Here is a 12,536-nt window from a genome sequence, read left to right on the forward strand (position 1 = left end):
GGCCAGTGGCCCCTCCAGTCCAACACTCTGTGTCACATAAGAACATAAGAGAAGCCCTGTTGGATGAGGCCAGTGGCCCCTCCAGTCCAACACTCTGTGCCACATAAAAATATAAGAGAAGCCCTGTTGCATCAGACCAATGGCTCATCCACTCCACCACTCTGGTCACATAAGAACATAAGAGAAGCCCTGTTAGATCAGGCCAGCGGCCCCTCCAGTCCAACACTCTGTGTCACATAAGAACATAAGAGAAGCCCTGTTGGATCAGGCCAGTGGCCCCTCCAGTCCAAACACTCTGTGTCACATAAAAATATAAGAGAAGCCCTGTTGCATCAGGCCAGTGGCCCCTCCAGTCCAACACTCTGTGTCACATAAGAACATAAGGAGGGAAGGAAGGGAGGAGGGAGGGAAGGGAAGGGAAGGGAAGGAAGGAAGGAAGGAAGGAAGGAAGGAAGGAAGGAAGGAAGGAAGGAAGGGGGAGGGAGGGAGGGAAGGAAGGAAGGAAGGAAGGGGGAGGGAGGGAAGGAAGGAAGGAAGGAAGGAAGGGGGGAGGGAGGGAGGGAAGGAAGGAAGGGAGAAAGGAAGGAAGGAAGGGAGGAGGGAGGGAAGGAAGGAAGGGAAGGGAGTGAGGGAAGGAAGGGAGGGAAGGAAGAAAGGAAGGAAGGGAGGAGGGAGGGAAGGAAGGGAAGGGAGTGAGGGAAGGAAGGAAGGAAGGAAGGAAGGAAGGAAGGAAGGAAGGAAGGGAGGGAGGGAGGAGGGAGGGAAGAAAGGAAGGCCGCCCCCCGCCCCCCCGCTTTCGGCCCCCTTACCTGATTCCAGGGCGGCGGCGTCCAGCGGCGGCGGCGGGGAGTCCTGCGGCGGCGGCCTCGCGGCGAGGGAGGGAGGGAGCTGCCGGCGCTGGCCTCTGGAGGCCTCCAGGGACCAGCGCCGGGCCTCTCCGCTACCGGCGCTGGCCTCTGGAGGCCTCCAGGGACCAGCGCCGGCTGCTCCGCGGCTTCCCCGCGGCCTCCGCTGGTCCCTGGAGGCCCTCCAGAGACTCTGGAGGGCCTCCAGGGACCAGCGGAGGCCGCGGGGAAGCCTTCGCTGGCCGGCGTTGGTCCCGGAAGGCCTTCCAGAGGCTCTGGAAGGCCTTCCGGGACCAGCGCCGGGTGCTCCGCAGCTTCCCCGCGGCCTCCGCTGGTCCCTGGAGGCCCTCCAGAGACTCTGGAGGGCCTCCAGGGACCAGCGGAGGCCGCGGGGAGGCCTTCGCTGGCCGGCGCTGGTCCCGGAAGGCCTTCCAGAGGCTCTGGAAGGCCTTCCGGGACCAGCGCTGGGTGCCCCGCGGCCTCCCCGCGGCCTCCGCTGGTCCCTGGAGGCCCTCCAGAGACTCTGGAGGGCCTCCAGGGACCAGCGGAGGCCGCGGGGAGGCCTTCGCTGGCCGGCGCTGGTCCCGGAAGGCCTTCCAGAGGCTCTGGAAGGCCTTCCGGGACCAGCGCCGGGTGCCCCGCGGCCTCTCCGCAGCCTCCGCTGGTCGCTGGAGGCCCTGCAGAGTCTCTGGAGGGCTTCCAGCGACCAGCGGAGGCCACGGAGAGGCCTCCACTACTGCTGCCGGGCCCCGCGCGCGGGCGGGGAAGGCGGCGAGTGAGGGAGGGAGCGTCCCTGCGCATGCGCAGGGACGCTCCCTCCCTCACTCGCCGCCTTCCCCGCCGGCGCCCGTGGCCCACCGCCTCCGGGGCTGGCTAAACCGGGACCTTTAATGGTCCCGGTATAGGCAGCCCGGGAGCCGGGATTGGGTGGCCAGAACCGGGAATGTCCCGGGAGACCGGGACGGTCTGGCCACCCTACCCCTGATGCCAAGCCAGCCAGAACTGCGTTCTTGTGCGTTCCTGCTAAAAAACACCCTGACCCTCATAACAACAAATTTAGGAGGGTTGGTTAGGCTGAGAAATTGTGATAGGCCCAAGGTCACTTGGTAGGCTTCCATGGTTGAGTGATTGTTTGGTACCTGGTCATCCCAGGTCCTAATCCTACAATCTGATCACTATGCCACACCAGCCTCCATACTTCATGTTCATAATTAATCAGCCAACCACCTGCCTTTTACCTTGTTAAAAATTCTTAATGTATGAGGCTGCCTTAGTTTGTTTGGCTGAAGGTCGAATGGCAGTGAATGTCCTCCTCACTTTCTGTCTGAGATGCTTTTAATTTGGAGACACCAGAGGAGAAAATACTCTGCCAGAGAGCCAATAAACTTGTGTGAAAGGAAAATCTGGAATCCATGCACCAGAGGCTGTGGTTTCATCTTTTTAAAACTGCTCTGTCCTGTTGGCATGACTTAAGCTTCCCCTATGATTAGCATGTCTGGCTCCTCCCCTTTTTTATACTGTTGTCCCAATTTCTCATCAGTGAGTCACTTTCCCTCTTTGAATGTAAAGAGTCTGATTAATTAACTTAAACAGTAATTTATGGTTAAAAAGCACATTGTGTGCTCTCCCACCTGCCATAAATTATGCAAAAATGAGCATCGAGACCTGACAGTTTTCCTAGTCTTTATTAATAGGGCTGCCTTGGAGCAAAATTAATGATACTTTTTACAAAAATAATTTTGGAGGACTTTAGACTCTTAATTGTATTCTCTCCCCCCCGCCAAAAAAGTATTGTCCAGTGCATTTTGACCCTTCTTGTATGGGAGAATTTGGTGCTTGTGGTTGCCCATGTTTTGGTGGGAAAGAAATAAAAAAAAAATTCTGTGCTTGGAATAGAAATATTAAATTTGTGTGAGTTTATTTACCATAAGTATGTTCAATTCCCATTCTTTATTGCAAATCTAGTATTTGCAACACACCACTCTGCTTATTAAGAACTCAGGAGGGAGAGATTTCAGGTTTCTTATCCTTGCTGTTTTGACCCAAATTTTGATTTCTCTATTTCTATGAATTGAACTTGTGGGTCTGTATTTTTTTTCTTCATTTGCTGTTTATCTGTGCTGAATTCTGTAAAATGTGTAGTATTTTTTCAGTTATATTTGTACATCAGCAACATATGAGCATTATATGTATTAGTACAAAGTCAGCTGCAGAAAGAAAAGGAAATGAATTGTGTAATGCTTTGCTCACCGCCTCTCCAAATCTGAGATTTGTTCAAATGTTACAACACATGCATATACATCCTGCATTTTACTTAAAGTCTCCCTTTCCTGCTGAGACTCAGGGTGGATTGCTGGATATAAAATAGTGTGATTAGACATCATAAGACCACTAATGTCACACAGAAATTTGCAACAGGTAATTTCAGGTAGGTAGCTATATTGTTCTGCAGTATAAGAGCTAGATTTGGATCCAGTAGCACCTTAAAGAGCTTTGACTCTTGAAAGGTTATGCCTGGAAGTCTTGTTGGTCTTTAAGGTGCTGTTGGAACTGGAACTAGGGATGCCAGTCTCCAGGTAGGACTTGGGGATTCCTTGGAATTACAGGTAGTCTCCAGACTACAGAGATCAGTTTCCTTAGAGAAAATAGATGCTTTGAAGGGTGGACTTTATGGCATTGTACCTCACTGAGATCCCTGTCTTCCCCAGGCTCCATCCCCAAATCTCCAGGAGCTTCCCAACCGAATCTGGCAACTCTATCCTCCTATCCCCCTACCAGTTGTGGGGAGGGGGGAACCTGACAACCCTAAATCTAGCTTTTTTTGCAGCAGTGCTCCCTCTGTGCTGTGGAGTCTTGCAAGCAAAAATTCTGCTTTATGAGCTATTGGCAATAAAGTTGTGAGTTACTGCATAAGTTAGTTTGCTCTGGGGCCATTTTTCCTGAGCTAAGATGAAAATGTGTGAGCTAGATGCTAAAAAACTGTGAGCTAGTTCACACTAACTCAGCTTAGAGGGAACACTGGCAGCAGTCTCTCTGAATTGAATTAAACAACCAGGTCTCGCTTGCAAAAACTTTATGGTGAACTGTCCAGCTTCTAAAACAAGGAACTCTTCAAGTGTGGTCTAAAAAAACCCCAGAAGAAGCTAAAATTCTCAGAAGTACAACCCAGACACAGTTACATGTATTCCACATCCTTCAAAATTAAATGGTCTCATTCATCTTCACAAGTGAGCAGAAATCCCATTGAACCGAATAGCCCTTCGCTTGCACTGAACTCTCTTCAGATTGCACCGGCTGTATCCTTGCCAGGATTCTGTGTGAAATAAAGGATTCTGCATGCCTAGCAGCTCTGCAGGAGGCTGGCACAGTGCTCAGTATATCAGATGTGTAGCCTTTTCAAATACTTTATTAGGAAGAGCCATAAAAGTTTAGTGCCGATTACTGTTGCTTTATATATAGCATCCAGGGTCTGTGTAAAAAGAAATATTTGCAATGATAATTCTGTATTAAATGTAAAATAAAAAAGTGGTGCCTGCCCTTAAGAGGAATGCTTGTTTGCTAAATGCAGAAGATTTAGTGGAAGAATGGGGAAACAAACTTGGCATAAATCAGACCTGATGCGCTAGCAAAGCCCACTGGTTATGTATGGTAGCTTGACAAAAAACTACCTTCGTTGCGTGTAAAAATAAAGGGAGGGAAGAAGTAGCAGACTACAGGGCATGATGATGAACTCTGAAAATTGCCTACTGTTGGATCAGACTCAGGCAAACGCTGGAAAGTTAAAATGGCCCAGGATAAGGCCAGGCTGAGCGGACCATGGGGTTGCCAGGTCCAACTCAGGAACTATCCAACAGCCAAAGAGGGCAGACAGTAGCAGCACCGCGCCCCAAGTAGCTGCTGGCTGCCCTTGCCCTCTGATCCACCCCATAGGGCCAGCATCAGGCTGAGGTGGGCCCCTGCTTCCTTTGCTGGGTCCTGACTCCTGGCCTGCCCTCTACACCCAGCAAAAGGCTGCCCTCTTACCCCTCCCCGCAGCACCGCAAATGGGCCACTGGTGAATTCAGATCCCTGCTTTTGGGGGTGGAGCCAGGAGACTTTGCGGTGGAGCCAGGAGCAAAGTTGTGGCAAGCACTACTGAATTCCGAAGGGAGTTCTGGCCATCACATTTAAAGGGACCATGCTTCTTTTAAATGCCTGCCCTTCGTTGGAAATAATGGAGGTGGGGCAGCTTCTTTTGAGGCTCATAAAATTGGACCCCTGGTACAATATTTTTGAAACATGGGGGAGAGGGAGTTAGGAGAGGCACCAAATGCTGTGTCCCCCCCTTAGCCTCAGATACAGGGGAGCTTTTACAGTTTCGCAGGGCCTATAAGGCAGAGATGTTCTGCCAAGCCTTTGCATGAGGACAGTAACGGTTGCCGTGCCGGCACCTTTTTCTCTCCATCCCCTCTTAGGGGGATCCCCCCACCCCTGATATGATGTAATGACTAAATTTTTTTTATACTTAATTTTTTATTAATTTTTTGAAAAACGTTTACAAACATTAAACACCATAAACACCAAAACAAATAAATACATTGAATAAATACAAAACAATATTAACATTAATAAGAGCACTCTTACAGTCTTCTATTTGTTCATTATTATGCATTTACCGTCCATATTTCAGATAAGTTGTGTTTTACTGTTCAATATTATATTTTTAAATTTAAAAAGTTTCAATAATACGAAAGGTTAATATATTTTTTTGGTATACATCTTTCAAATTCTGCTTCTGAATTAATATAATTTTAAAAAGGGAGCCATTTTTCAATAAAAGTATTGTCTTTCTGTGGTAAGTCATTTACCCTTATTCGTATGGCTAGTTTATCTAATGCCACTATTTCCCACACCTTAGACATCCATTGTTGTTTATTCGGAGACACATCTCTCTTACAATATTGGGCTATCAGAATGTAATGTGATGTAATGACAAAATAACACTTTAAAGACACCATCAGGGTTTGTAATCTTTTTAATGTAACTGATTTTTTATATATGTATTTTTTTAATGTTAGACATTGCCCAGAGCCTGGCACTAGCCAGGATAGGGTGATTCATCAAATAATAATAATAATAATACCCACAGATCAATTCTCTATTATACTCTATGGGGACCGGTGTCCATGTGGCTTAATGGAGTGTTTGATGGACATTCAATCCCCCCCTCCTGCTTTCTGATAACCCTGAAGCGGGGAGGAGGGCCTTCAAACCAGGGGATCTCCTGCCCCCAACTGGGGATTTGTCAAAAACACCAGAGTTCGGGTAGCACAAACATACACCGTATATTCAATTGCTCTTTGTATTCAATTGCTTATTCCATATGCACAGTATATACAGACATATTTTTAAAGTCCCAGTCTACAAAAGTCCACTATATTCCAAAGTCTGCTTTGAGATTCTATCTTCAATTTCTTGTAAGAAGTGTTGGAGAAGAAAAAAGTAGAAGAGACCGGTTTTGGCCACGCCTTTCTCAATCGTCACTCACAATGCAAATTACTGCGTGCAGCTTCTCCATGGTTTGGAGTTCAGTATTTCTCCTCTTCATCTTAAAGCAAATAAGAATATGTTTGTATATACTGTGTGTATGGAATAAGCAATTGAATACAATGAGCAATTGAATATATGGTGTATGTTTGTGCTACCCAAACTCTGGTGTTTTTGACATATCTATATCGGGTATCCTCTGTTCTTCCCAATTTGGGATTGGCAACCCTAGCAGACCATGCAGTACTGGCAGAACTACTGGGTGCTTGGCTCTGCTTGTGGCTTTAGGGCAGCAGCCCACTGGGAACTTTCCCTGCAAATGTAATGACCGATCTATCCCAGATCAGATGGAGTCAAGCAGAATGGCAGCAGCTCTGTAGAATCTCATGCAGAGAAAGGGTGTTGAGAGAGAGTTTATCTACAGCCACATAGTGAGCTGATACATGGTGGCATATGAACCAGTCACCTTTGAGATCTGAGCTCAGTATGGTAGTCCCTGAATGCCCAGATTCCTGGCTCCTGCACCTTTCTGAGAGTTCCACCTCCTCCTTCTGAGAGTTCCACTTCCCTGTCCATTGAATAGTATGTGCAGCTGCATAACAATCCCTGGATGAGCTCCACCACCTATTTTTCTACAAAATGACCGCTGACCAGGGCACAAATCCTCAAGACCAACAGCCTTTGGATGGATCTCTAAAGGAGGAGGGATGGTGGGGAGGGATGGTGGCTCAGTGGTTGAGCATCTGCTTGGGAAGCAGAAGGTCCCAGGTTCAATCCCTGGCATCTCCAAAAAAGGGTCCAGGCAAATAGGTGTGAAAAACCTCAGCTTGAGACCCTGGAGAGCCGCTGCCAGTCTGAGAAGACAATACTAACTTTGATGGACCAAGGGTCTGGTTCAGTATAAGGCAGCTTCATATGTTCATATGTAGAGGCACAAAGCACACTGAGGAGTGGAGTGTTCCAAGCCACTGGATGGATACTTAAGAGAAGAGGGATTTTCCAGTGGCAGCCAAAATTGAAAACGTGGAGAGTGTGAATGGATAATAAATCTGAATTCTTCAGTGCATATTGAAGTCAAAATGAAATAAACTAGAGATTTCCTCCTCTCGCCCAAACCGTTTGAACTGTAACTAGAACTGCCATCATGCAATCCAGAGATTACCCATGGGATTGCCAGCATGCGATCCAGAGATTACTATTCTACCCATGGAATATTCCTTAGATGTGGCTTCCACGTCTCATTGGCTTCCACGTCTTCCACTGACAAGAAGATGTGGCTTCCACGTCTTCCACTGACAAGAAGTCATTTTTCTCCAGGCCAGTTTGGCCAGGGATCCTGGAGGCTTTTTTGCCATTTCTGGGCATGGAACAGGGGTCACTGTGTGTGTGTGTGGGGGGGGGGTATTTCTTCATTTCCAGCATTGTGCAAGAGGTTGGACTAGATGACCTTGGATGTCCCTTCCAACTCTGTGATTCTATTATTCTGTTCCTCATCCTGGACATCTTGCTGGCAAAGTAATGGGTAGGTGACAGGCAGACAAAAGGACAGCAGGAAAAATGGGGGGAAATATAATGGTGCATTGTCGGTCTCCAGGTGGCAACCTGGCAAGCCCATCTTTAGTAGTCTAAGGATGCAAAATTGGACTTCCAAGGATCTACTGTTAGCTTTGCACAGTAAACTGAGATCTGGCACTCTCTGTTGGCTGGTAGATAAGGCCGCCCTGAGCCTGCCTTTGGCGGGGGAGGGCGGGATATAAAAATAAATTTATAATTATTATTATTATTATTATTTGTTTGGTACTGGATTCTCAAATGGCCTTCTGTCCTTGCATACATCGTGTTTCTGCTGTTTAGAAAGGAAACAGGAAGAAGAATGGTTTACTAGGAGGGTCATCCTAAACAGATCTACTCAGAATGCTTCTCAGATCTAGTCAATGGGGCTGACTCCCTGGAAGGTGTTCTTAGGATTGCATCGCTGATGATATTGGATTTATATCCCACCCTATACCCTGAATCTCAGACTCACGGTCTCCTTTACCTTCCTCCCCCACAACAGACACCCTGTGAGCTAGGTGGGGCTGAGAGAGCTCTTACAGCAGCTGCCCTTTCAAGGACAATTCCTATGAAAGCTATGGCCGACCCGAGGTCATTCCAGCAGGTGCAAGTGGAGGAGTGGGGAATCAAACCCGGTTCTCCCAGATAAGAGTCGGCACACTTAACCACTACACCAAACTGCTGGAGAAGATGGTCACACAAACTATTGACTCCGGTCACAGGATGCTAAATTTCTTGGTCTGCTGCACTTTTGTAAAAGTCACTGCTGGGGTGGGGGGGGAGGCAGCAGCAGCAGCTGGCTCAGTTTTCTGGAGCAATGGTTGTCCAAGCAGCTGTGCTTCCTAAAAGGATGGCAAAGAATTGTGCAATATCTTTAATGCACATTACCAGGGTGTGTGTGTGCGCGTGCTTACGGGGTGAATGCGAGCCACAAAATTAGTATCTTTAAAAAAAACACATTATTCCACAGCCAAAACCATCTTTCAAGAGATTTGTAAATTAAATGCAAGGATTCAGTCACGCCTTTTCTGGAAGTGGGAACCATTTTAGTCACACATCTCTATTATAAAAGCATTCCTGCTGGTTTCATTGTTAAGACTCCTCCGGGAGAGTGATTGTCAGGGTTGGTGGGGGGGTAGCAATTGCTGATTGAAAAGCGCCCTTAGTCTAGGTTGTAATGCAGCCATGTTGCCGGAGGAACAATACCATTTCACAGGGCCTGTCATCAAAACGCATGGCATTCTTCCATGTCGCTATAGGACCTTTCCATTGCTCTTCCCCCCTCTCGTCCCTTCTTTTGCTGTATAAAGAAAGTTAATGCTGCAAACTTTGCTCAGTATAACAAGCCCCCAAGCCTAAACCATTCTGTGACACAGATACACAGTATGGCAGAACTGTATGTTATACACAAACACATGTCGTAAAACTCATAAGCAACCACTTCTGTTGAGGCAAAGCCACTTTTGGAGGGTGCCAAGTGGTGCAGGGAAGTGGTGTGTGCCTCCCCCTGCCTGCAACATTTCTTCTCTAATGCCTTCATCCCAGACTGCTTTTCTCTTGCCTGCAAGCTTGCAGATGGCTGAGCTGGTGTTATACAGTGGTTAGTGCTGGACTAAAGACCTCGAGGCCCAGGTTCTCAGATCCCCCACTTCGACATGAAACTTTCTAAATGGTATTAGGCTTCATTAGGGCACCTGGCCCAAAGTAACTCACAAGAGGGAACTAGATAGGGCCTTCTAGTGGCTGCCAGCACTCTGGTAAGGGTCTATCTGGGAGGGCCCAGAGCACCCATCCAACCCCTGCATCTTTATTAGCAAGTACCTTTTAACAATGACTGAAGAGACATGAGGACCCAGGCAGTATAACAACAGGTTTATTGTAAGTGTTCAAAAACAATAAGTGGGTTGTAAAAACATTTTAGTGCAACGGTAAAGGTTGGTACAAAGAAATAAAAACCCTGATGCAACTAACTAGACATCCCTTCTTCTGACTTCAGACCAACTTACCCTCCTTGGATGAGGGATCCCTCTCAAGCTGCAACCTGTCTCCAGCTCAGCCTCTTCCAGAGAGAACAACTTCTCTTTCTAACTTGGCCTTTTATTGCTTTCCTCTCAGGCAGAATTTTTTTGAGCAGGAACACACGAAAACGCAGTTCTGGCTGGCTTGGCGTCAGGGGGTGTGGTCTAATATGCAAATAAGCTCCTGTTGGGCTTTTCCTACAAAAAAAGCCCTGTGTGAAACAATGGTGATGCCAGAGGGTGTGACCTAATATGCAAATGAGTTCCTGTTGGCTTTTTCTTAAAAAAAAAAAAAAGCTCTCTCAGATACCACCCCTCTGGGCAAGTTTTCCTTCCAAAAACTCTGCCACCCAATCAGAAGGACAGAAGGGACCCTGGGAAATGTAGGCCCTGTAACTACTCCCACACAGGCTTTCCTGGAGCCTGTAGGCCTCACTAGGTCTAGGATCATGTCAGGTATTCTGAAGATTGTATGAACTGTGCTTTATTGATTTGTTTAGGAAATGTATGTGCCACTTCTCCAGAGGTGTGGTGTGTTCAAGGTGGCTAATACATAAATTAGTTCAGTAAAATCATAAAAGCAGTGACATGAGAACAACCCACAAAAGCAAGCCTGAGCATAAAAACCAAATCATTATAAACAAACTTAGAGTGAAAAGTAGAACATAAAAACAATTTTGAAAAGTAACACTTCAGTTAAAAGACTGGGTAAAAAGAAATGCTCCTGTCTCACGCACTGGGCAAGCTTCAGTATGCTGTGCTGAGTTCCTTGGCAAAAGGATGGGATAAAAACAAACTAACAGGAAGCTTTTGCAAATGCATACCTGGTACTTCATGAAAGGAAGAAATGGTGGACCGGGAAGGTAAAGCAGCCTAGGAGAAAGCCAAGTTGAGTGGCTGATGTGATGTTGCCAGCAGGCACTATAGGGGCTACTTGACCATTGGTGCCAGCCACCAGTGGCAGCTTACCAGTTGCTTCCTTTGCGCTGCCACCACGTGGCAGCAGTATGGGAGTAGTCACTGGGTGGATCTGATGCAAATAGTTGTGATAGCTGAATGGGGCCAAGCTACGTGGCACCTGTGCACTGTCAGAACATATTGGGTTTGGCTTAGATTTGTCTTGTCTGCCAGTGGCTGTCCAGAGCAGAAGCCCACTGGGAACTTTTCCAGTAATCCCTTCCTTCCTTAAGTCGGCATGTCAGCATTGTGACCAGGACTGGACATTTTGGAAAGTCAGTTCTATCAGCACAATCCTCCAGGGCAGCTAGATCTGCTTACTAAAACATATGTCTGTCAGCTTCAAAGCGAAGCTGTGTCGATATGCAATAGAACAGCTAGATTTGAATTAAGCAGATCCTTAGCGACCAACAGATTTTCAGGGTATGGGTTTTTAAGGGTCAAAGCTCCCTTCATCAGGTTTCTGGTGATGAGAGCTTTGTCTCTCAAAAACGAAAAACTTTGTTGATCTTTACAGACCTACCGGTCCGGAATATAGACATCTGTCACTTTCTCACTTTTTGACCTCTGCAAACTCTAAACCAGACACCCAGGTACCAGAATAGTGAACAGATTTGAAAATTGCTATTTTTTTTCTTATGTGGGTTAGTTAAAATAATTTTATTCGCAAATAGAAATGGTTCCGTTCATGTTTTGATTAATTAATATCCGAATTCACATCCTGGATTATTTGATGAAGGGAGGTTTGGCTCTTGAAAAGTCATACCCTGAACATCTTTTTGACCTCTAAACTGCTACTGGATTCGAATCTAGCTGTTCCACTGCAGACCAACCCAGCTACCCTCTGAAACTGTCCTTTTTTATAGTTGGGAATCAGACATTAGGTAAAGCCTTCATAGAAAAAGGGGTTTTAAGGAGGAATTGGAAAGAAGAGAAAGACAAGGGCCATCATAGAATGACAGAATCATAGAGTTAGAAGGGACCTCCAAGGTCATCTAGTCCAACCCCCTGCACAATGCAGGAAGTTCACAAATACCTTCCCCTAAATTCACAGGATCTGCATTGCTAGCCTCTGTTTAAAAACCTCCAAGGAAGGAGAGCCCACCATCTCCCAAAGAAGCCTGTTCCACTGAGGAACCGCTCTAATTGTCAGGAAGTTCTTCCTCATGTTGTTAGGCTATTGGAACAACATGGCACAAAGATAGTGTGTCCAGAGTAGCAGAACTGAACAACCAGCTAATCGTATGGGAACAGTCAGCCTGGGGATGATTTTGAATTTCACTTCCCTACTGCTCCTATTCCCAGATCCTCATGTCAACTCCGCTTCTCCATTGTGCAAATTAAACCTACAATTTTCTTATTCTCTTTCTGTCTCCTTGCACCATGTTTTTCTTACAAAAAAACATATTTTCCAATCTTATCTGTGTGTCAATAAACCGTTATGCATTATGTGCACATCATAAGTATAAATGATGTACATTGTATATATAATATGTGTACACAATGCAAGCAAATCTGAAAGATCAACAATGAAAAGCAGGGACCTGAAATCAGGCAATTTTAAAAAAATAAATACACGAATACAGAAGGAAACATAATAGGAAGCCCCTGCTCATCCCCAAGTCCCTGTCAGGTA

The sequence above is a fragment of the Heteronotia binoei genome, chromosome 6, assembly GCF_032191835.1.
Source record: "Heteronotia binoei isolate CCM8104 ecotype False Entrance Well chromosome 6, APGP_CSIRO_Hbin_v1, whole genome shotgun sequence".
Taxonomy (NCBI): domain Eukaryota; kingdom Metazoa; phylum Chordata; class Lepidosauria; order Squamata; family Gekkonidae; genus Heteronotia; species Heteronotia binoei.